Source organism: Micromys minutus (genome assembly GCF_963924665.1).
Source record: "Micromys minutus genome assembly, chromosome: 15".
Classification (NCBI taxonomy): domain Eukaryota; kingdom Metazoa; phylum Chordata; class Mammalia; order Rodentia; family Muridae; genus Micromys; species Micromys minutus.
In genome coordinates, this window is record NC_137984.1 from 27,858,006 (window position 1) to 27,879,176 (window position 21,171).

General features: G+C 44.4%; 1 protein-coding gene across 2 annotated transcripts in view; it reads left to right on the plus strand.

Annotated features, from left to right (window-relative positions):
• Nucleotides 1–514: 514 nt before the first annotated feature.
• The window catches only part of PLD1 (phospholipase D1), a 146,629-nt gene continuing 125,972 nt past the window's right edge, over nucleotides 515–21,171 (plus strand). For both annotated transcript variants that reach the window (XM_080929213.1, XM_080929214.1), the window contains exon 1: nucleotides 515–610. The gene's annotated coding sequence lies outside the window, so the exon portion shown is untranslated. The remainder of the gene's footprint in view (nucleotides 611–21,171) is intronic.

The following is a 21,171-nucleotide window of genomic DNA, read 5'->3' on the forward strand; positions in this document are numbered from 1 at the left end:
GCTTGTTCTATATTATGTCAAAGTTGAAAGCTAGCGATAGTGTGAGTTTGACTCAGAAACAATGACGCTATGCATCTTCTTTTACAGTCTTAAGACACAGCAATGTGTGCTTCAGGATCAGTGCCCAACGTAGGCAAAAGTCATTTCACGGCCCCACTGGAGGGGAGACTGTACTGCCCTTGTTTAACGTGAATCAGCCCCTTTAGTGCAATGTCTAGGGGACACAAGTGAGTCACAGTTCTCTTTGTTTAAGTGTGTGCTCTGGCTTTCTTGGGCAACCCTTGCAAGGCTGAAGCTCTAGCTCCAGTCTGTGTGGCTTTTCTTTTCTCACTGCGGAGTGGCTACTTAGCATATGGGGCGTGGTTTCCAGTTCATTATGGAAGCTTATAGGCCAAAGTGCTCTGTGGGCTTGACCGACTTGAATTGCCTTTAGGGAGCCTGCCAAAGCTAAACTTGGGAACAGGCCGGCTTCCCCTATTTTTGTGAACTTGTAGGGCAGCCAATTCCCCCCACCCCCATCTCGACTTTCAGCTGCTTTGGACATTAGTTTCATAGGAAGAACTCATTCTTTAGAGTAAAATGGAGCACCGCTTTTTGCCAGGGGCCCCAGGTTAGTAACGCTTTGAACTTCGTTTTGTGTCAGATTTTCTTTCTGTGCCGTCAGGGAGATGGGGTGATGGATAGGAGAAGGCTTGTGCCATTGCTTCGTTAGGAAAGAATACTTTTGATTCCGTTGGTCCTGCGGGGTTGGGGTGGGAGGGGGGTGGCTACATTTTTCTGACTAAGATATTTTTCTGTCAGTACGAACCGAGCCAAGTGGAAAAGCGCGGACGCGTGTTGGAGTCGTAGTTTAAAGGGTTGTTAAGTGTTTGTAAGCAGATTTTTACTTCCTTTTTTTGGTAATGACTTTCTCTGTGTCCTCCCAGTACAACTAGGCAGAACTCTGATTTTATGCGTGATGATTTTATTTTAGTTTTTGAGCTGAGTGGCGTGTTGTATTCTAGCAAGCCCCATCTCGCAGTCCACTTGTTGGATGTGGTTTCCCCTGGGGCCTACCCCTCAGAGTTCCAGCTGGATCGGATGTCACATGTCACGTCACCTTTACTTCAGAGACTGTCCCGTGAAATGCCTACAGAATGACTGATGTGGGTGGAACATCCAGGTGGGCTCAGAGGGGATGTTGTTTCTCTAAGGTTTCTGGCTGTATTTATTCAAGGATATGAGGTCACCCTAAAATAAATATGCCTGTAAAATTGGAGCGTGATGTGCAAGACATGAAAGTAGCGTTAATAATAATAATAAAGAAACGAGGCCAATAAAGTGAAGAGAATAGTTCCCTCAGTTTCCCCCGAGTTAAAGAGATAGGGAGCAATTAATTAATTGTGCCTCTGTTCATTTGCCCCGGAGCCATCTGACGTGGGACCATCCTGTCTGCAAGAGGGGCTCCATTTGACACTGTTTCAAAGCGTGTGCTTTTTAGGAACCGTGGCTTCTCTTTGCCTCTATGTAAGATGCACCAGTTCAGGTGGATAAACGGCTGTTTTAAAATAGGCTATCACGTGTCTACGGTTGCCAATCTGGTCTCTTTGTGTCCCAATGGGGCAGGCAGTGCGTCAGTGTCTGTTTTATCATCTTTTTCTCTTATTTTCAAAGACCGAGGGAAGTGTTTGTGCGCGGTCACGTGCTTGTGTGCATGCACGTGCACGCGCACAGCCTTCAAGGTGCTAAACTGTAAGGATCTGGTTATTTCTTGCATGAGCTGAATCTAAAGCTATAAAGTGAGGGCTGCAAGCCATTTCAGATTATGACCATGGACTTTATACCCTGCGATGGTAACACAGTTACATTATTTATTGCCCCCCCCCCCCGCCTCCCCATATGTCCTTTAACCTCAAATCTGCCAGGCAACTTTACCTTAAAGAGACAAAGGTTGCTCTAGCTTTGCTGTACTTTAGGTGTAGGACTACGTGTATGCTCCCACTGCATACGGCGGCGGTGTTGCCTAATTATTAATTATTAAGTGGTCTGGGGAGGCTTAAGAGAGGGTCTCCGTGTGGCATCCTGGCTATCCTGGAATTTACTTTGTAGACCAAGGTGACCTTAAATTCAGGTCCTCCTGCCTCGGCCTCCTGAGTGCAAGGATTAAAGGTCTGTACCACCATGCCCACCCAAATGCTATTAATTTAAGTCTTAAAGGGGAACATTTATCAGTCTGATCCTTGATCGCTGGTGGTTTTAAAGAAAAATATAAAAACTGTTGCACTCACTGGTCGCTTATCTGTGCTGAGTGAGTATGGATAAAATTTGTACAAACTCACACATCTTACGCGTCCTGGCAAAATCATCTTATTCTAGTGTGCCTCTGAGCCTTTTTACCTAGCAGTGACACACACTGACAACCTATCTCTGGCTGGAAATAGAAATAAACAAAATGGCAGAGAATGTAGGTAGTGGGAAACTACCTACAAGCCAGATTTCGGGGCTTTCCCAGAACACATACACACACACACACACAAAATTTTTTTTTTTCTCAGAACATAAGGAGAATGAAGGTTATGAATGTTTGCTCTCTAAAAGCCAGGGCTGGTCTATCTGAAGCATCTAGACTTCCACCTTACAACAGGCACGTAGTTCTCACCGTCCCAACAGACTGGTCTAGCACACCCTCCATTACTACTCCTCTGGGGCACATTAAGCAGATATCAGCACGTGGCCAGCTCTATGCCACCATATCTCAATCTGAGCTCAAATTAATTTTTATCCCACATTGGCTTTCCATTCAAGGTGCTGGAGATGTCCCATCCCTATCAGGTAGTTTACGACCCAGCTGATGACCCGGAAGCATACAATTTTCCTTCAGAGTGAATCTGAGACAAAGTTGGAGATAGCCTTTGGGCAAATGGAACACCTGGCCGTGGCCCACCTCTGGAACCCTTTGAAAATCTAATGGTACCCGAAGGCTGGGGCTGAGGGGTAGCACAGGAGGAGCCAAGAGTAGCTGTGCGGTGAGAGGTGGGTTTGTGCCAGCACATGTCCAGTTAATCAGTGAGTCCCATTCATACCTCACACCACTCTACTTTCCCAGTCTTTGTCTTTGCTGTACAAAGTTTGGGAGGCTCTTGAACCACAGTGTGTGACCCCGCCAGGTTTTCTTTAGGGGCACTAGTAAATTCTGCATTCTCTGCCTTTACCATCCCTAACCTCATGTTTCTTGACCTTGCCTTGATGACTCAAGCCCCTGGCATTTGTAGGTCTGGGTGTTCATAAGACTCCCCAGAATTGCAGAGACCGAGATAGTATTCTCCCATGGTTTAACAAACCACACACCCTTACCGGTTCGGAAGAGCCCAAAGGAAGTTTGAGGTGATGTGTCCCGGAATGGTACAGGAGTGGTCACCGTAGGAGCAGTAACAGGCTGGTTATAGCAGTAATGACTGCCACTCAGCAGGCGTTTCCTGGTGTGACCACTCTTCTGAGTCTTTTATTCCATCCTCTTAACTATCCCTAAAAGCGTGGCTGTGTCAATTATACCCACTTTACAGCTAACAACTGCCCCAGAGAGTCCAATAAGACCAAATCAGCCATAGGATTGTGTCTAAGAGGAAGTTCAGTGGTGCTGGGGAAGATCGCCATGGTTGCTTTCTTAGAAAATGCCCCTGGTCTTCATTCTACTAGTGACAAGGGATCGTGTTAATGCTGACGTCTGGGCTGATATTTTCATCAAAGGTGTGCTTTTAAGCCCTGTCACTCAGGAAGGTGTGCCCGTCCTGTCCTTCCTCCACCTAGACATGCGTGTGCGTGTCTTCTGCTTTTCTACCAGAGCACAGAGTTGTCTGTGGCTATTCAATAAAACCAGCGGTGGGCTGGGGAAATGGGTCAGTTAGTGACACAGCTATCTGCAACCTTGAGGACCTTAGTAGTCATATAGGGAAAGAAATAATAATAATAATAATAATGATGATGATGATGATGATGATGATAATAATAATTATAAAAGCTAGATACAACCATTCTTGCCTGAGATCCCAGCACTGGGGTAGCAGACACAGGGGGACCCCTCGGGCTTGCTGGCCAGCCAGCATAGCCAAATCAGTTCAGAAAGATCCCATATCCAAAATAAGGTCGAGAGTGATGGGGTTGGGGGACCCATGACTCCAACCTCTGGTCTCCATAAGCATGTGCTCACATGTGTGCCTGCACCTCACACCACCCTCTCCCAACACTCCCTAACAAAGGCTGGAGGTGGCCAGTTTGCGTGGATATTAAGCTTAGTGGGTTGTGCTCTGTCTTCTGCTAACTAAAGCTAGTCTTCACATTTTTTTTTTTAGGCTTCCTAAAATTATCAAATCACTAAGGCTAGGGAACTTGTTTAGTTTTTGATCCTCTTCATTCCCGCCCAGCGTGACTTCCTGTTGATAAGGAAAGCTTGGGTTCTTCTGTTGGCCCTCCGGGCTTTCTGAAGCTCTGCAGAAAGCCAGGGGTATGCGTCGTGAAGTTTCCTTAAAATTGTAAATACTAATTAAAAAAAAAAAGGAGCATGAACAACTTATGCTCAGTTTAGCTAGAAGATAGCATTTGACAGAAACATTTAGGAGGTTTATTGATAAATAGCAGTGTTGCCCATATAGAGTAGGGGCTAGCTTTTGTTGGTGTATCCCCCTGTCCCCGTGGTGTGTGTGTGTAGGTATATATGTGTAACAGTCTCATGTTTTTCAGGATGGCTACAAACTTAATATGGAGCCTTTGATGGTCTTGCACTTCTGATCCACTTGCCTCCGTGTCCCAAGTGCTACAAGTTCAAGTTTGTGCCACCACACCTAATTTATGCAGTGCTGAGTCTGAACCCAGGGCTTTGGGTAGATTAATCAAGCTCTCTACCAGCTGAGTGCCTTATCCTGGGACTTCTATGTAGAGCTGCTTAGCCTCTAACTCACACAGATCCACCTTCTTTGACCTCATACCTGCTAGAATTAAAGGCATATGCCACCATGCCTGGCTACCTTTTTTAAAAATAGGGATTTATTATTATTAGGAGTAGCATTTGTGTGTGTTCAGTCTAGCTGTCTGTGTGGCATGTCTGGAGGCCAGAGGGTGTCATAGGGATGTCTTCTTCAATTGCCTCTCCATTCTATGTTTCTTTCAGTGTGACTCTAGGCTTCATGGAACCATGAGCTCACTACTGTAGGCTAGACTATGAGCCCCTAGGATCCAGTATCTCTGCCCTGAAGCATGTGTGTGTGTCTGTGTGTGTGTGTTTGTATATGAATGTATGTGTGTTTGTGTGTGAAAGTGTGTGAGAGTGTATGCATGAGTATCTGTGTGTGTATTTGTGTGTGAGTGTATGTTTGTCTGTGTTTGTGTGTGAGTGTGTTTATGAGTGTGTGTGTGTGTGTGTGTGTGTGTGTGTGTGACCAGCGGGGTAAAGGTTCATGCCACCATACCATGTCATCACACAAGTGCTGGGGACAGACTAGGGTCTAGATACTTCCCCGGTTAGCACTATCCACTGAGTCATCCTCCTAGCCCAACACTTTTTTATTTTTACCATACAAATCAAAGCAGATTAAGGATGAGAGTTAAGGCGAGACGACTTTGTATACAGGACGATTTCCTTAGTACTTGAAACATCAGCCTAGGATGGAGCCTTTGGATGTGTTCTTCACACATGCAATGGTTTGGTGACAGTTGTTTAGTCTGACAGCATTGGTGACCTTCAGGAAGAACATGCCGACATCCTGAGGCATCCTTAGAGGAGATGAGATGATGGAGATGGGAGAAACCTGGGAATGGTCGCTGAAGGTTGGGAGTAGTAAGCCCTCAAGTCCACAGGGTCAGGTGACCCCGAAGGAGCTTGTAGGTTTCTGCAAGTTTCCTATTGCATCTACTTTTACTATATCCCCTCTGTCCAATTTAACACATTTCTGGGACAGTGAATGAAGCAATATTTCCATTTGTTCTAGCTTGGGAAAAGTCAAAAAATCAAGTAAATCACCAGCTCTTACTGAATGGTATTGAAGGCCGGCCACGACATCCGAGAAAACCAAACCGCCCCCAAGCCTTGCCATGGTTCTCATGAAAGTTGTTTGAACATTTTGTTCTTGGTCCCACACATCTGGTTCCCGTGTTTATTCTGGAAGAGTGCAGTCACATGGGGTGACTAAAGGATATTTGATCCTGGATCTTGGATGATATTTTGTCATTGTTTTATTTTTCTTGAGACAGGGTTTCACGGAGCCCAGGCTAGCCTTAAAATTCTGGTCTTCTTGCCTCCTCTTCCCTCCCAAGGGCCGGTCTCACAGGCATGCACTAGCATGCCTAGTTTGCAAATTATTATTATTTATTTGCATGGATGTGTATGTTTCACATGTGTGTGAATACCATGTGACATGGCATTTGTGTGGAGGTCAGAGAACAAGTTGTAGGGGCTCCTTAGAGACTGAACTCTGGTTCTGAGACTTAGCAGCAAGCACCTTAAAACCTGCTCAGCCATATCATTGACCCAGAAATTGTGTCTGAACATCCTTATTGATATATACATGCACGCACACACACACACACACACACACACACACACACACACAAATTGATATGTTATGAAGCTGACCCCTTTAGACCTGCAGTCCAGTGGTGTTTAGCAGAAAGTTATGTGCACATTGCAATAACCCATTTTAAAAATATTTTCATCACTCTCTAAGACACTCACCTTCATTTCTGTAGGCAACCCTTGTTTTCCCTTCTGTTTGGCTGAATATGCCCATCCTGAACATTTTAACTGAATGAAGTCAGTAGGTGAGACTCCTGAAAATTCTAGTTTCATGCTCAAAGGTATCATCTGTGGACATGCCCTGGTTACTGCACAGGGCCTCTCTCTCCTGTAGTGTCTAGCAGTATGAGAGACGGACAAACTGACACATGGCCATCACTTATTTCAGTACACTAAGGTTTATTTGTCTTTAGGAGCTCCAGATTCTTTCACTACTCAATTTTTTAAAAGGCTAATAGGAATATATAATATTGATATGGGATGATTGAAGGTTATATTGAAAAGTTGTTTAGATAGACCACTAGTATCAGGTGTCACCTTGGATGCATGACCCAAGCCCCTGGAAGGTTCAGTTACAGTATCTCTAAAATAGAAACAATAACACCAGAATTACTTTGGAGACTTTTTAAGACATAAAAAGTGTATATAAAATGCCCACCACAGTGTTGCCACATTAGGCCTATTAAGCAAGTGTTAGTTATTATTCACTAAAATAAACCGGTCGCTGTTACTTTCTTTCATTTTGTCAGGAGTTTGCTTGTATTCTACTAAGGGTCTGCGTTAGTGTGTAAGAAAATTTACAGATTTTAAATACAAACAAAGGAAATATACAAGCAAAGAACCACAGCTAATAGTTTTATCAGGAATATATAAATAATAATACCAACAGCTAACATTGTATAGCAGGCTTTCCTTCTTTTTCTTTCTCTTTTCCTCTCTCTGTTCTCTCCTTCCTTCCTCCCTCTCATCCATTCTTCCTTTCCTCTGTTTCCTTTCTGTTCTTCTTTCCTGGGGCCTTGCACACTAGGCAGTTACATCCATATCTCTTACCCCGAAGCCTATTCTTTGTCTTGTTTTAATTAACCAATTAATTAACCAACTTTGTAATTGTAGAGATACGGATGTAATTGAGACAAGCCTGGAATTTTGGTGTAGATTATGAGGCTGGTCTCGAGAGATCCACTTGCCTCTGCTTCCCAAGGGCTGGAAATATGCCACCATGCCCAGACACAGCAGGCTTGTAAGAAACCCTTCTTTGAATGTCTTTCCTTTTGAGATGTGACAATAATGGGCAGGTATGATCAAATGACATCCCTGGCTGGGAGAAACATTGGTCACGCTTAATCTATTCTCATTTCTTCTGGAGAGGAGCACTCAGTAGGAAGTTCAGCATCTCACTATACAGCATAGTGTACCTGGGTGTATGTGTATGTGCATGTGCTTGTGAGTATGTGTGTGTGTGTGTGTGTGTGTGTATGTATGTGATTGTGTAGTGTAAGAACTTAATAATTAACTGTAATCACAACCCCAACTGTCTTCAAAACCATACCATTAAGTTAGCATTGCTTAACCAAAACAACCAGTTTCTTCTATAGTAGTTCTGGTTTACAGACTATAGTTACACGTTACACTAAAGTACACACTTTTGTTGATAGCACTGTTCCTTGATTCTAATGATTCTTTTTGCATAGAAACACCAACACCCAGAGAGTCCCCTCACCACCTCCATCTTCATTCAGTCATGGTCTTGCCTATTGTTTTTGGGTTTATGAATCCCAACCTATCTGTACTTTCTTCCTGGATTGGGCTTTCTGTTCTGGTATGCTCAGTCAACTCCTGTGTGGATTCAGGAATCCTTAGTGCTATCCCTTTCCTGGGGCAGACTTCCAAAGGGCTTGGATTGAACACTTCCTGCTCCAACTTCCCACCAAACTTAAGTTCGTGCTGAGAATTCACTGTCACCTCCTCTGAATGTGTTCCTGAGGGACACCTTTGGTTGTCATTGTCTCCTTCAACCCTATCTTAGCACCTGTCAAGTGACAACCATTCAAGGGTGTATAAGGGAGGCTGTGGACCTTAGTACCCATGATTTCCTGTCTGCATGGTTGATGAGATATAGTTTTGGATGTAGAATGTATGGGGATTAAGACTGCCAGGGCATTGCATTGAGTTAGGGCATCCTTCCCTTTGGTGCATAAGTGGGCTGACATCCAGATGGAAGCAAGCTTTTCAGTTGCGTAAGGCTGAGCCCAACCTACCACCTTTGCTCAGAGGGATTTAGATAAAATGAGTTAGATGTTTGCTAATGTGGCCAGATGACAAAGTTTATGACAGAGTTTACTACCAGTGTTTGGATCCATGCTGATAAGCTGCAGTCCAAAGTTACGGGTCGGCTTAATTCTGAGCCTTGAGCAGCAGCTCACTGAATATGGCCTGAGCTTGTTCCTTGGTGTGTGGATGGAGGGTTCAGTCCTTTGAGAACAAGTCTGTTCCTGAGGCAACAAAGAAGGCAGTCTCCATGTGAACAACAGTGGCTCTCACCAACAACTGTTTGCTGTGATTTTTTCACTTCAGAGCTTTGTAATAAGCTGAGTTGGCCTAGCACAAGGACCTGAGTTTACTCCCCAACACACACACACACACACACACAGAGAGAGAGAGAGAGAAAGAGAGAGAGAGAGAGAATTTGGCATGGTGGGGCATGCTTATAATCCCAGCAAGGAAGAGGCAAACACAGGTATATCCCTAGGACTTCCTGGCTAGCCATGGTTAGCCAACATGTCTGAAAGTTTTAAGTTGGTGTGAGACCACATAGAAACAAGGTATTCTTAGGAAGGGCAGAAATTCTCCATTAATTAATTTATTCACTTTATATCCTGATTGGTGCCCCCCTCCTGGTGTCCCCCCTCAAATAGTTCCTCCCTCACCCCCTGTTCCCTGCTCCTCTGAGAGGGAGGAGGCCCCCTCTGGGTATCCCCCCACCCTGGCACATCAAGCAACGGTAGGACCAGGCATATCCTTTCCAACTAAGGCCATAAAAGATGGCCCTGTTAGGGGATTGGGATCTACAGCCAGGCAACAGATTTAGGAAAAGCCCCTGCTCTAGTTGTTGGGGGACCCAAATGAAGTCTGAGCTGCACATCCGCTACACATGTGTGAGGGACCTAGGTCCAGCCCTTGGATGCTCTTTGGTTGGTGGATTGGTCTCTGAGAGCTCCTAAGGGTCCAGTTAGTTGACTCTGTTGGTCGTTCTGTGGAGATCCTATTCTCTCCAAGTCCCATAATCCTTCTCCCAACTCTTCCACAAGACTGCCCAAGCACCATCTAATGTATGTCTGTGGGTCTCTGCATCTATCTCAGTCAGCTGCTTGGTGGAACTTCTCCGAGGACAGTCATTCTAGGCTCCCATCTGCAAGTATAACAGAGTCCTTGGGATGGGTCTGGAGTTGGGCCAGTTATTGGTTGGCCATTCCTTTAGTCTCTGTTCCACTCCCCATCCTTCATTTCTTGCAGATGGGACAAATTTTTGGACCAAAGTTTTGTGAGTGGGTTAGGGTCCTTATCCCTCCATTAGAGATTCTGCCTGGCTACAGGAAGTGACCTCTTCAGATTCTATATCCGCACTACTAGGAGTCTCAGCTAAAGTCAGCCCTAGAGTCTCTTGGAAGCCTCCCATCCTAGAGATGCTCTGCATACTCCTACCCTCCCTAGCCACTGATTTCCATCAATTCTCCTGGCCTTCTGACCCCCTCTCATCTCTTCTACATACCTGATCCTGAACACCCCCATTCTCCTTCCCATCCCCTCTCCCTCTCAGTTTCCTCCCTCCCTCTGGTTCCTATGACCATTTTATTACTCCTTCTAAGTGAGATTCAAGCATCTTCACCTGGGTCTTTCTTCTTGTTTAGTGTCTTTGGATCTATGGGAGTTAAGCATGGGTAATGTGTACTTTATGACTAATAACCACTTATAAGCGAGTGCATACCATATATACTTTTAGGTCTGGGTTACCTTACTCAGGATGATATTTCCTAGTTCCATTCATTTGTGTCCCATTTGATGTCCTTGTTTTTAATAGCTAAGTAGTATTTCATCATGTAAATGAACCACATTTTCTTTATTCAATTTTCAGTTGAGGAACATCTGGGTTGTTTCTAGTTTCTGGCTATTATGGATAAAGCTGCTATAAACAAAGTGGACCAAGTGTCCTTGTGGAATTGTGGAGCTTCTTTTCAGTATATAACCAGGAGTGGTATAGCTGGGTCTTGTGGTAGAGCTATTCCAAATCTTCTGAGAAAGCAGCAGATTGATTTTCAGAGTGCCTGTACAAGCTTGCACTCCCATCAGCCACAGAGGACTGTTCCCCTTGCTCCACATCCTTGCCAGGATATGCTGTCACTCGAATTTTTGATCTTGGCCATTCTGATGGGCATAAGATGGAACCTCAGGGCTGTTCTAATTTGTGTTTCCCTGATGAACTAGAACATTTAACATTTCTTTAAGTGCTTCTCACCCATTTGAAACTCCTCTGTTGAGAATACTCAGTTTGGCTTTGTACCCCATTTTTAAATTGGGTTATTTGGTTTGTTGGTGTCTAACTTCTTGAGTTCTTTATACATTTTGGATATTAATTTTTTTTCCCAGATGTAGGGTTGGTGAAGATCTTTTCCTAAATTTTAGGCTGCCATTCTGTCCTATTGATGCTGTCTTTAGCCTTGCAAAAACTCTTTGGTTTCATGAAATCCCATTTATTAACTGGTGATCTCAGAGCCTGATGCATTGGTGTTCTGTTCAAAGTTGTCTCCAGTACCAAAGTGTTCAAGGGTATTTCCAACTTTCTTTTCTATTAGATTTATTGTACTGTGTTTTATGTTGAGGTATTTGATCCACTTTTGGATCAGTTTTGTGCAGGGTGATAAATATGGTTCTATTTGCATTCTTCTACATGGAGGCATACAGTTAGACCAGCACCATTTGTTGAAGATGCTTTCTTTCTTTCTTTCTTTCTTTCTTTCTTTCTTTCTTTCTTTCTTTCTTTCTTTCTTTCTAATTGTATGGTTTTGGCTCCTTTGTCAACAACAAATGTCCATAGGTTTTTGTGTTTATTTCTGGCTCTTCAATTAAATTCCATTAATCAATCTGTCTGTTTCTAAACCAATACCATGCAGTTTTTATTACTATTGCTCTGTAGTACAGTTTGAAATTAGGGGTGATACCTCTAGAAGTTCTTTGATTGTTCAGGATTGTTTTAGCAGCCTTGTCTTGTCTCTGATTTTAGTGGAATTGCTTTGGCCAGCTGTAGTCTTTGCCTTCTTAAAATGTTTGTCACAACACTAGACCCCAGCAAGTCTATCTTCTCTTATTTCTTTCTGTACTGGTGGCTTAGGAAGCTACTTCTGCTCTGAGTTGTCCCCAAAGGACCAACATAGGTCCAAGAGAAGCTGGTAGCTGTAGAGTTCTGAAGTTAAAATAGATGTTCTTTCTGATTCTAATTGGAGGTTCCTCTAGAGAGTTCTGTCATGGGTAAAGTGGACACTGAGTGCTCAGATTCCCAGAGACATTGTATTTTCTGATGCCTAGTCATGGTTGAATGATTCACTTGGTGACTCTGAGATGACATGGACCCCAAATATCGAACCTGTGGCAGTTCGAATAAGAATGGCCACAGGGGCTCATAGATTTGAATGCTTAGTCATCATGGAGTGACACTACTTGAGACAGATTAGGAGATGTGGCCCTGTTGGAAGAACTGTGTCACTAGGTGGGCTTTGGGGTTCCAAAATCCCATGACAAGGCCAGAGGAGCTTTCTCTGCCTGTGGATTAGGAGGTAGCTTTCAGCTACTGTTCCAGTGCCATGCCTGTTATCATGCTCCTGCCTCAGTGGTGATGGACTGAACCGCTCAGAGCAAGCCCCCAGTTACATGCTTCCTTTATAAGGGTTGCAGTGGCGACAGTGTTCTTGAAAGCCATAGTACAGTGACTAAGACACACCCTTTGTTCCCCATTTTATCTTTTGGAGCCACAGAGGCAGTATATCTTAACAACCCTAACTTTGGACTATTGGATAGGCTTCTCATCTTATTTCAGCTGAATAGCCACAAACTGTCAATCACAGCTCATAATGCCATAGCTTTCATTTAGATGCTGCTTCAACCCGAGGGCTGTTCTCAGAAAATCTGCAGCTTTCCCTCCTTGCTTTTCCTATGGACGCTGTGTTCCAAGTGCAGACTGACTTGCAGACTGGCTTTCCTGGCCGTTCTTCGTGATGACGCCTTCATGCTAGTTCATCCGTGGTCTTCATCAGCTCCGAAAAGCAGCTCATGTGTGCCAGTTTTCATAGTTATAAATTTAAGTGTGTGCATGTGTGCACGCATGTGTGTACATGTGCGTGTATGTGTGGGAGTGTGTATATGTCCAGTAAGTGAGTTCATGCCATTTGGTTTAGGGGTAAGTGCCTTCACCTGCTGAGCCATCTTGCAAGTCCTGCTCCTAGGCTTTAACAGGGTCTCTTGCTGCACTCATTTGGATTCAGTATAGAGACCCACAGATATGATTTACTTCTAACATTGCTCTGACCTGTGGCTTTGCCAGATCAAAAGCTCCTTCACTGGTTAATATGTATCTGGGTTGCATTGGCTTCTGGACTTGGCATGGAGTGAGATTCCTTGGGGCTATGCTGCCCTAAGCTTTGCTCAGTTTCCTCTTGGCCCTTTGGCTTCAAGTGTGGGCATCAGCGTCCTTTATTGGGAAGAGGTTCACAAAGTGAATGGAGAATTCAGGGCCTGGGGAGATGGCTCAGATGGGGAGGGTGTTTGCTGTGTCAGCTTCCAGTCCCAAGTTCAAACCCCAGTACCCACGTACAAAATCAGAGATGGCAGCTGGAGCTTGTCTGCCAGGCTAGGTCAAAGAGAGAGAGAAGAGAGAGAGAGAGAGAGAGAGAGAGAGAGAGAGAGAGAGAGAGAGAGAGAGAGAGAGAGAGAGAGCAGGACACCTGTTATTTTCTTTTGACCTCCACAGACACAGGCATGCCGATCTGTGAGCACATTACACATACACATGCATACCCACACACCAGGGGGAAAAGGAATGTTGAAAATTCAAAGCAGTCCTTTTTTTTGGGAATCTATAGAGGATAAAAGCACTCTGCAAGCTTTCTAGCCAATGCCTGGGTGATTGATTAGCTGGAAATCCATTCTCATTGTTCTAGTTCTTTCTAAACAGAAGTAAGGGAAAGAACAGAGGCAAGCATTATGAAGAACTCACGGGTGAATCTCAAATAACAGAAATGTAAATGCTTAGAATAATTTTCTTGTGGAATAGTACTTCACTCAAAACCCCAGACTCGGGAGTTAGAGGAGGAAGGGTCAGGCATCTAAGGTAATCTTCTGCTACATAGTATGATTAAGGCAAGTTCAGGCTACAGGGGTGAGAGAGAGAGAGAGAGAGGGAGGGAGGGAGGGAGAGAGAGAGAGAGAGAGAGAGAGAGACAGAGACAGAGACAGATTTTTCTATCTATATATTATGCTTTTTTTTTTAGCTCCAACAAGCAGCCTTATAACTAATACATAAATGCAGTTCACTGTTTATTTTATTTTTAAGGTAGGGTCTCATGTAGATCAGGCTGGCTCAAACCTGCTGTATAGCTAAGGATGGCCCTGAACTTCTGATCTTCCAAGTGTTGGAATTGCAGCTGGTTTTAGGTGGTGCTGGGGGTCAAACGTGGGCTTCATGCATGTGAGGCAGGCACTTTCTATCTGCAGCCTTTTGAGATAGGAAGAAAGATGGAGGCCATAGAACATCTTCCCCTTGCAAGGCATCTGTTAAAGGTAGAGCACTCCCTATCTTCGTGGTTTAAGTGCTGTTTTGTTTTGTTTTTTAAGGATTGTAGAAATGATTCCTGCTGCTAATTTTCATTCCTTGACTCTTAGTAACTTTATTATCAGTGCCATTTTAATGGATGAATCAATAGTATATCAACTGTCTCCAGGTTATTAAGCCTGGCATGTTCTTTCTCATGCCTTCCATCCTTTCTTCCCTCTGAACTCATGATCCATGTGTGTGTACATGCATGTAGAGGCCAACCTCAGTTGTCAATTATTCCTTAGGTGCCATACACCCTTTTGGTCAGAGGGGCCTCTCATTGGATTGGAAATGCCAGTACCACCAACCTACCTCCCAAGTCCTGGGAGTACAAGGTCATGCCACTATGCCTGGCTTCTTCTATTTGCAACATGAGGTCTGAGGACCAAACGTAAGTCCTCATGTCTGCAAGGCAAGCAGTTTACCAACTGAGTGAGGTACCCTGAGTCTACCACCACAGGCCTGGGACTGAACTCTGCTAACCACCAAGGCATTGCTTTGCACAGCTGAGGTTCATCTGGAAGCCATTCTTCCCTGGAGGGACTTGGAAGGAGGAAGGAGCTGGTTTTCTACTTAAGCAGAGAATGTTTTTCTATTTGTGAGTGAACGTCATTGTTTAGAAGGGTAATAAAAACATAGCCAAGTGAAAGTGATGTTTCTTATCCTATAAAATCCTACTTTGAGCAGCTGAAACTTTCTTACTGAAAACCATTTAACTGGAGGTCCTAATAATACCTGCCCCAACCCAGTGGCCAGCCACTGGGCTTTGGAGAAATACCTTCTCCTCTTCAAACCTGTCATGCTAACAGAAATAAAACATTTTGGCCATAGAGAAGAGATATTTAGAGCTTGGCAGGACTTACTAATCAATTGATACAGAGAATTAGGGAAAGAGGATTGCTAAGAACGGGTTCCAAGATTCCAGCTCTATGCAGCTGGGTAGATTATGTTTCTAATTTATTCAGGAAGCAAGCAAAAGAAGAGGAAATGTTTTGTGGTTGGAAGATGAAAAAATCTGTTTCTGAGACTGGGGATGTGATTTGATAGAGACATTGCCTTCCATGATTGAGACCTTGGCTTCAATCCCCATCACCACATACATTGGATGTATGGCTCAAGCCTGTTATTCAAACCCTTGGTAGGTAGATGTAGGAATATCACAAATTCAAGATTGTCTTTGGCTACATTTAATTCTGTCACAAAATAAAGTAAAATATAAAATAATGAAATCTATCTTGAGCACATTGAGTAAGGATTAGTTTTGGAGTTGGCAACCAGGGAAGTTCACAAAGCAGGTAGATGTTAGAATTGAGTCTCAGGAAAAAGAATGTGATGGGACAGTTTTTGAGGGTCCAGTGGCCAGCAGTAGCTTTCAATACACAGATGGTTTCTATACACAAGAGTCTACTGGGGGCACACAAGTGGGAAGTGATGTATTCAGTGGTAATCTCATCTGGGACCATTGAGGCACCCATGAAAGGAAACACTGGCATGTATTATGACCATTAGAGTGGGAGACATCATCTGGAGAAGTGTATACAATGGTAATGATTCCAGTGTCCTGAAGACTCTTAGCAGGCAAAGGTTGCTCACAGAGGACAGCATCAGGAGAACTCTTACAATGGCTGGAAAAGGAGGAAGAAAACTAGAACATTGTGGGAACCCAGCCAATGAAGGAACTTGAACAGGGTGAAGACAACTGTATAATAGAAAATCTCCATGAGATAAGCACGAGGCTGCAGCCTATAGATGTTGCAAGTGCAGATGGTCTTGACCCTTGATGCAAGATGTTTGGTAGAAGGTGGAAGTGAAGAGAGATAGAAGCAGAAGGACCAGGCACACACTTTAAGAAGTCTACCTTGAGGGAGGATTGAGAAAAACATGTTGGAAGGTCAGTAGATGACAGTCTATAGAGCTCAAGGCTTTGTCTCCAGCCACTGCAAGAAGACTTGGATAGGAACCAAGAAGGCAGATGGTGGCATTGGGTTAGGATTGAACAGGACAAAGGGACATGCAAGTAGAGATTTGGGACAAGAGAGAGTGATGCATTTGGCTCTATGAATCAATAAGAGTGCAAGGCAGAGAAGGGGCTGATGGAGAGTCCACAGCTTGTTGGATACTCCATGCTGCTGGGTGTCAAGGGCATTCGTGGATAAAAGTGAGCTGCATAGTTGTGCTACCATATAGGATTGTGGTTTTCTGCTTTGAAGTGGTATGTGAGTATGCATGTTACATCTATCTATCTATCTGTCTATCTGTCTATCTATCTATCTATCTATCTATCTATCTATCTATCTACTTATCTATCTATCTATCTATCTATCTATCTATCTATCTATCTATCTATCTACCTACCTACCTACCTACCTACCTATCTATCTATCTATCTATCTATCTATCTATCTACCTACCTACCTATCTATCATGTATCTATCTATCTATCTATCTATCTATTTATCATCTATTTATCCATCGGTCTATCTGCTTGTCTATCTGTCCATCCATCCATCCATCTGTCCATCTATGGATATCTATCCATCTATCTATTGTCTATCTAATGTGTTCATGATTTCATTCTCTTGATTATCTTGGTTAGGCACAGGGCAGGGAGACTGATTGCTACCTGCAAATGGAGATGGGGAGCCAATAGAAACAAGAGACTCGGGACCTGGACACAGCCTTTCATTGTGTCTAGAATTTTGAGAAATGTGGAGGAAGCTCAGTTGGTATAGTGTTCAATGTCCTGAGATCCATTCCCAAAGCACATGTTAAAAGAATAGCTAGGCTTGATGGTGTCATCTTGTAATCCCATTGCTGGGGAAGTGAAATCCAGTAGTTTCCTAGAAATTGCTGAACAGCTATGTGTAACCTATTTGATGGATCCCAGGTCAGTGACAGACCCTGTTTCAAAATGAGTAAATCAATCAATAAATAATAAATAAGTAAAAATTTTAAAGGATGATTCTTGAGGAATGATTCCAAAGATTGAACTCAGGCTTCTACATACACAAACATACATGTACACACGGACACATAAACACATACATAAACATGCATGCATCTACAAAGATGGGGATCTAAAGAAGGCAAAACCATGGAGAGGGGACAGTGCATCAGAAGGCTCAGAATTACAGAGTAAAACATGTTTAGTCCCATCTATGCTTTTCAGAAGTATGACCATGGAGTCACAGTGAGAGAGAAATGTTAGTTAGAATGAGGCTACCTTCCACGTAATAAGTGCTTAAGCCTCAAGGGTTGAGGAGAAGCCAGACATTGGCCAGGGAGCTGATGATGAATGGAATAGACAAAGGATTGGAAATGGGTTCTGGTGGCTGAAAGTAGAGGGCTGTGAAAATGACTCCTGAGATTTGGCAAGGAAGGAGTTCACTGCCCAAGGAAGGTGAAGGAGAGTGAGACAGGTCCTTCCCAAAGCCTCCCTCTCCTCTGTGAAGTAAAAGGTACAGGCATTTACATCCCCGACAGAGTGTGCTCAGCACTTAGCATGTGCTCAGTACACTGAGGTTGAAGAATGAGCACCATATGAAAAGATGCTTGACCCGTTCTTAAAGTGGCCTGACCAGAAAGCAAGATGGCACAGTCAGTTGGCTAATGAATACTGACTCTGTTTTATTAGTTTGGCACCCTGTTGTGCGACTCCCTCCACTCCTCCCTCCCTCCTTCCTTCCCTTCCTCTCCCACTGTAGCCTAGACTGACCTGGAACTCACAACATAGCCCAGGCTGGCCTTTGACTCACAACAATAGCCTCTCAAATACTGGGATTTTGGGCCTGAATCATCAGCACATTTTATTTCAGGGATGCATCTTGAGTCTCTCTGAACCGGGGTAGGGTGTCTGTGACAACAGTTGTTCTCAGGCTAGCTCCAGTCCGTGCATGGTGCAAGACAGCAAAGCTTACAGAGTAAGACAGACTGGTTCTTCTTTCTAGTAAGCAGCTGGTCTACACCCTGAGGGTGGAGTCGGAAGGCTGAGCAGATTAAATCGGTGTACCCTGCCTGTCTGGTTGGCTTGCTGACATATCTGCAGAGGTGATTCAAGCCTCATTCTTTTGGAAAGAATCCACTGCTGAAACATGTGTGGGCAGGCATTGTGTAACGAGGCTGTCTTCTGTTTCTTCTGAGTGAGCCTCAGCCTGTCTTCACGGGGCACTAAGGGGAACTGAGTTAAATGAACTCCCAGGTCATCGCATGCTGGCTTCAGTGAAAACAAGTGCTGTTTACTGTGTTTACTTAGACACCGTGAAGTTTCTCTCATACCTTCGTTTTTTTCTTTAAACTTAATGGTATATGTATTGGTGTTTTGCCTGAATATATGTCAGATTGAAGGTGTCAGAACCATGGAACAGGAGTCACAGACAGTTTTGAGCTTTCATATGTGTGCCAGGAATTGAACCCAGGTTTTTTTGAAGAACCAGTGGTACTCTTAACCTCTGAGCCATCTCTCTAGCCCCTCCCTCAGATCTTCACAGTGCTTGCCACCAAATGCATGACTCATGGGAGTTCACTGATTTATATTACACCATCTTCTGATCCTTCATATAAACACACACACACACCATGTCTACTGAGTGAGGAATTTGCTTAATTCTATTCTTCTCAATAGATACCAAAGGCATGAGGGACAACAGACAGGATTTGCTGTTGGGGCGGGGAGCAGGGGTGAACCAAGGAGCTATCCACTTTGTTTTTTGTGAAGAGGTCTCTCCCTGGTGCCTAGAAGTTGCTGACTAAGCTGGCTGGCCAGAAAACCCCATCACTGAGATTGCAAGCCTAGAGCTGATCAGTCTCTATTTTAGAGGCAAAGACTAAAAAAATAAGAGTAGAGTTGGGGTCAAAGAAGAACATGGACTACAGTCTTATAGAGACATCCACTGTAAGGGTTTGACCAGGGATTCTGGGCAGAACTTTATCCAGGACAGCAAAGGAATCATGAGCCAGTAGCCTCTGTCCGGTAAGGAAAAGACTGTTGGATTTACTTGTTGGAGTTGGAGGGAGGGAAGGTCAGTTGTGCTGAGTTACTGTTCAGGCTGGCACGGAGTAAGCAGGTCTGTTAGCTGGTTTTAATTTTTCACTTCATTTGACGGGACTGTTAGTGCCCAATGATTGACATGCTGTACTTTGGTGACAGCCACTGTTAACTGTTAATAATGTTGTCTTGTGTGACATCGTACTTTGTGACAGGGACAGGGTGAAGTATTTCATAGGCACTATTTCACCATCCTATGAGGTAAGTTTATCATAAGATGGGGAAGAGAAAAACCCAAAGTTCAGCGAGATTAAGAAACACAACGTAATATACGACATGAAAAGTAGTGGAGTATTTTATAAGTGAAGTAATAGAAAAATTAGTGAACTATACCTTAAGAGAAGTAAAAAGTTACAGTTCCATCACTGATAAGCCAGCTTGGTTGTGAGAATGCCAGCCTAACTTACAGAAGGCTCAGGGTCCTGGCTCTAGCATTACATGAACGTGGTGTGGCTCATGCCTGTAATCAAAACAATCACGAGGTAGGGGCAAGAGGATGAGAGGTTTAAGTCTGTCCTTCCATACATACGGAGTCCCAGGCCTGGGATATACCCAATACATGATAGAGTCAATACTGGGATCCAGGTAAGCATGCAGAGTCTGCACATTGGCTGTGAATAAGCCTAGTAGTGTAAGGATGGAGTCTGAGGAGAGGACAAACTGTAGATTCAGATGTCTTACCTGTCAATCAACTAGTATATTTTATTCAGAAACAAACAAACAAAAGACCCGGCTTACTTTAAACGTCTTGGGGGGGTGTGATCCAGCTGTCCCCACCCCCAGAGTTCACAGAAAAGGCAAGGCATGTCCTACATGAAGGTACAGGTGCCTCCAAGGAGTTAGACTTCCTGAGCTCCATCATGGAGTGTGGTGGACAGACACATTGTTTCTTGCTTTTGCAGAAGGGAAGAGAGAGAAGCAGGAAGCTTTAGGAGGTGCTTAGAAGGTGTCCTCTGGCCGACTAGGGAGGAGGGGTGGTATGTGATAGGAAGTAAGAGGGTGATGGGGGGGATCAGGTGCCCAGGAACAGTGTGAGGAATGATGGCACATCAGTCACCTGGGTGGTCATTGCTTGGACTGGGAAATAGCTGTGCTCCATGCTCCCAAAGCACACACTTTTCCTCCCTCCCTCCCTCCTCCCTCCCTCCCTCCCTCCCTCCCTCCCTCCTTCCCTCCCTCCCTCCCTTCCTCCCTCCCTCCCTTCCTCCCTCCTTTCTTCCTTCCCTTCTTCCTTCCTTCTTTTCCTTCCTTCCTACCTTCCTTCCCTCCTTCCTTCCCTCCCTCCCTTCCTCCCTCCCTCCCTCCCTCCCTCCCTCCTTCCCTCCCTCCCTCCCTCCTTCCCTCCCTCCCTTCCTCCCTCCTTTCTTCCTTCCCTCCTTTCTTCCTTCCCTCCTTCCTTCCTTTCCTCCCTCCTTCCCTCTTCTCTCTCTCTCTCTCTCTCTCTCTCTCTCTCTCTCTATCTCTATCTCTCCCTCCCTCCCTCCCTTCTTTCCTTCTTTTCCTCTCTCCCTCCCTCCTTTCTTCCTTCCCTCTTTCCTTCCTTTCCTCCCTCCTTCCCTCCTCTCTCTCTCTTTCTTATAGCCATATTTTAAGAGTTCTTTTTAATTGATTATTTCTTTGCATTTCAAATGTTATCCTCTTTTTCTGGTTTCCCTTCTACAAACCCAGTATCTCATCCCCCTCCCCCTGCTTCTATGAGAGTGCTCCCCCACCCACCCACCC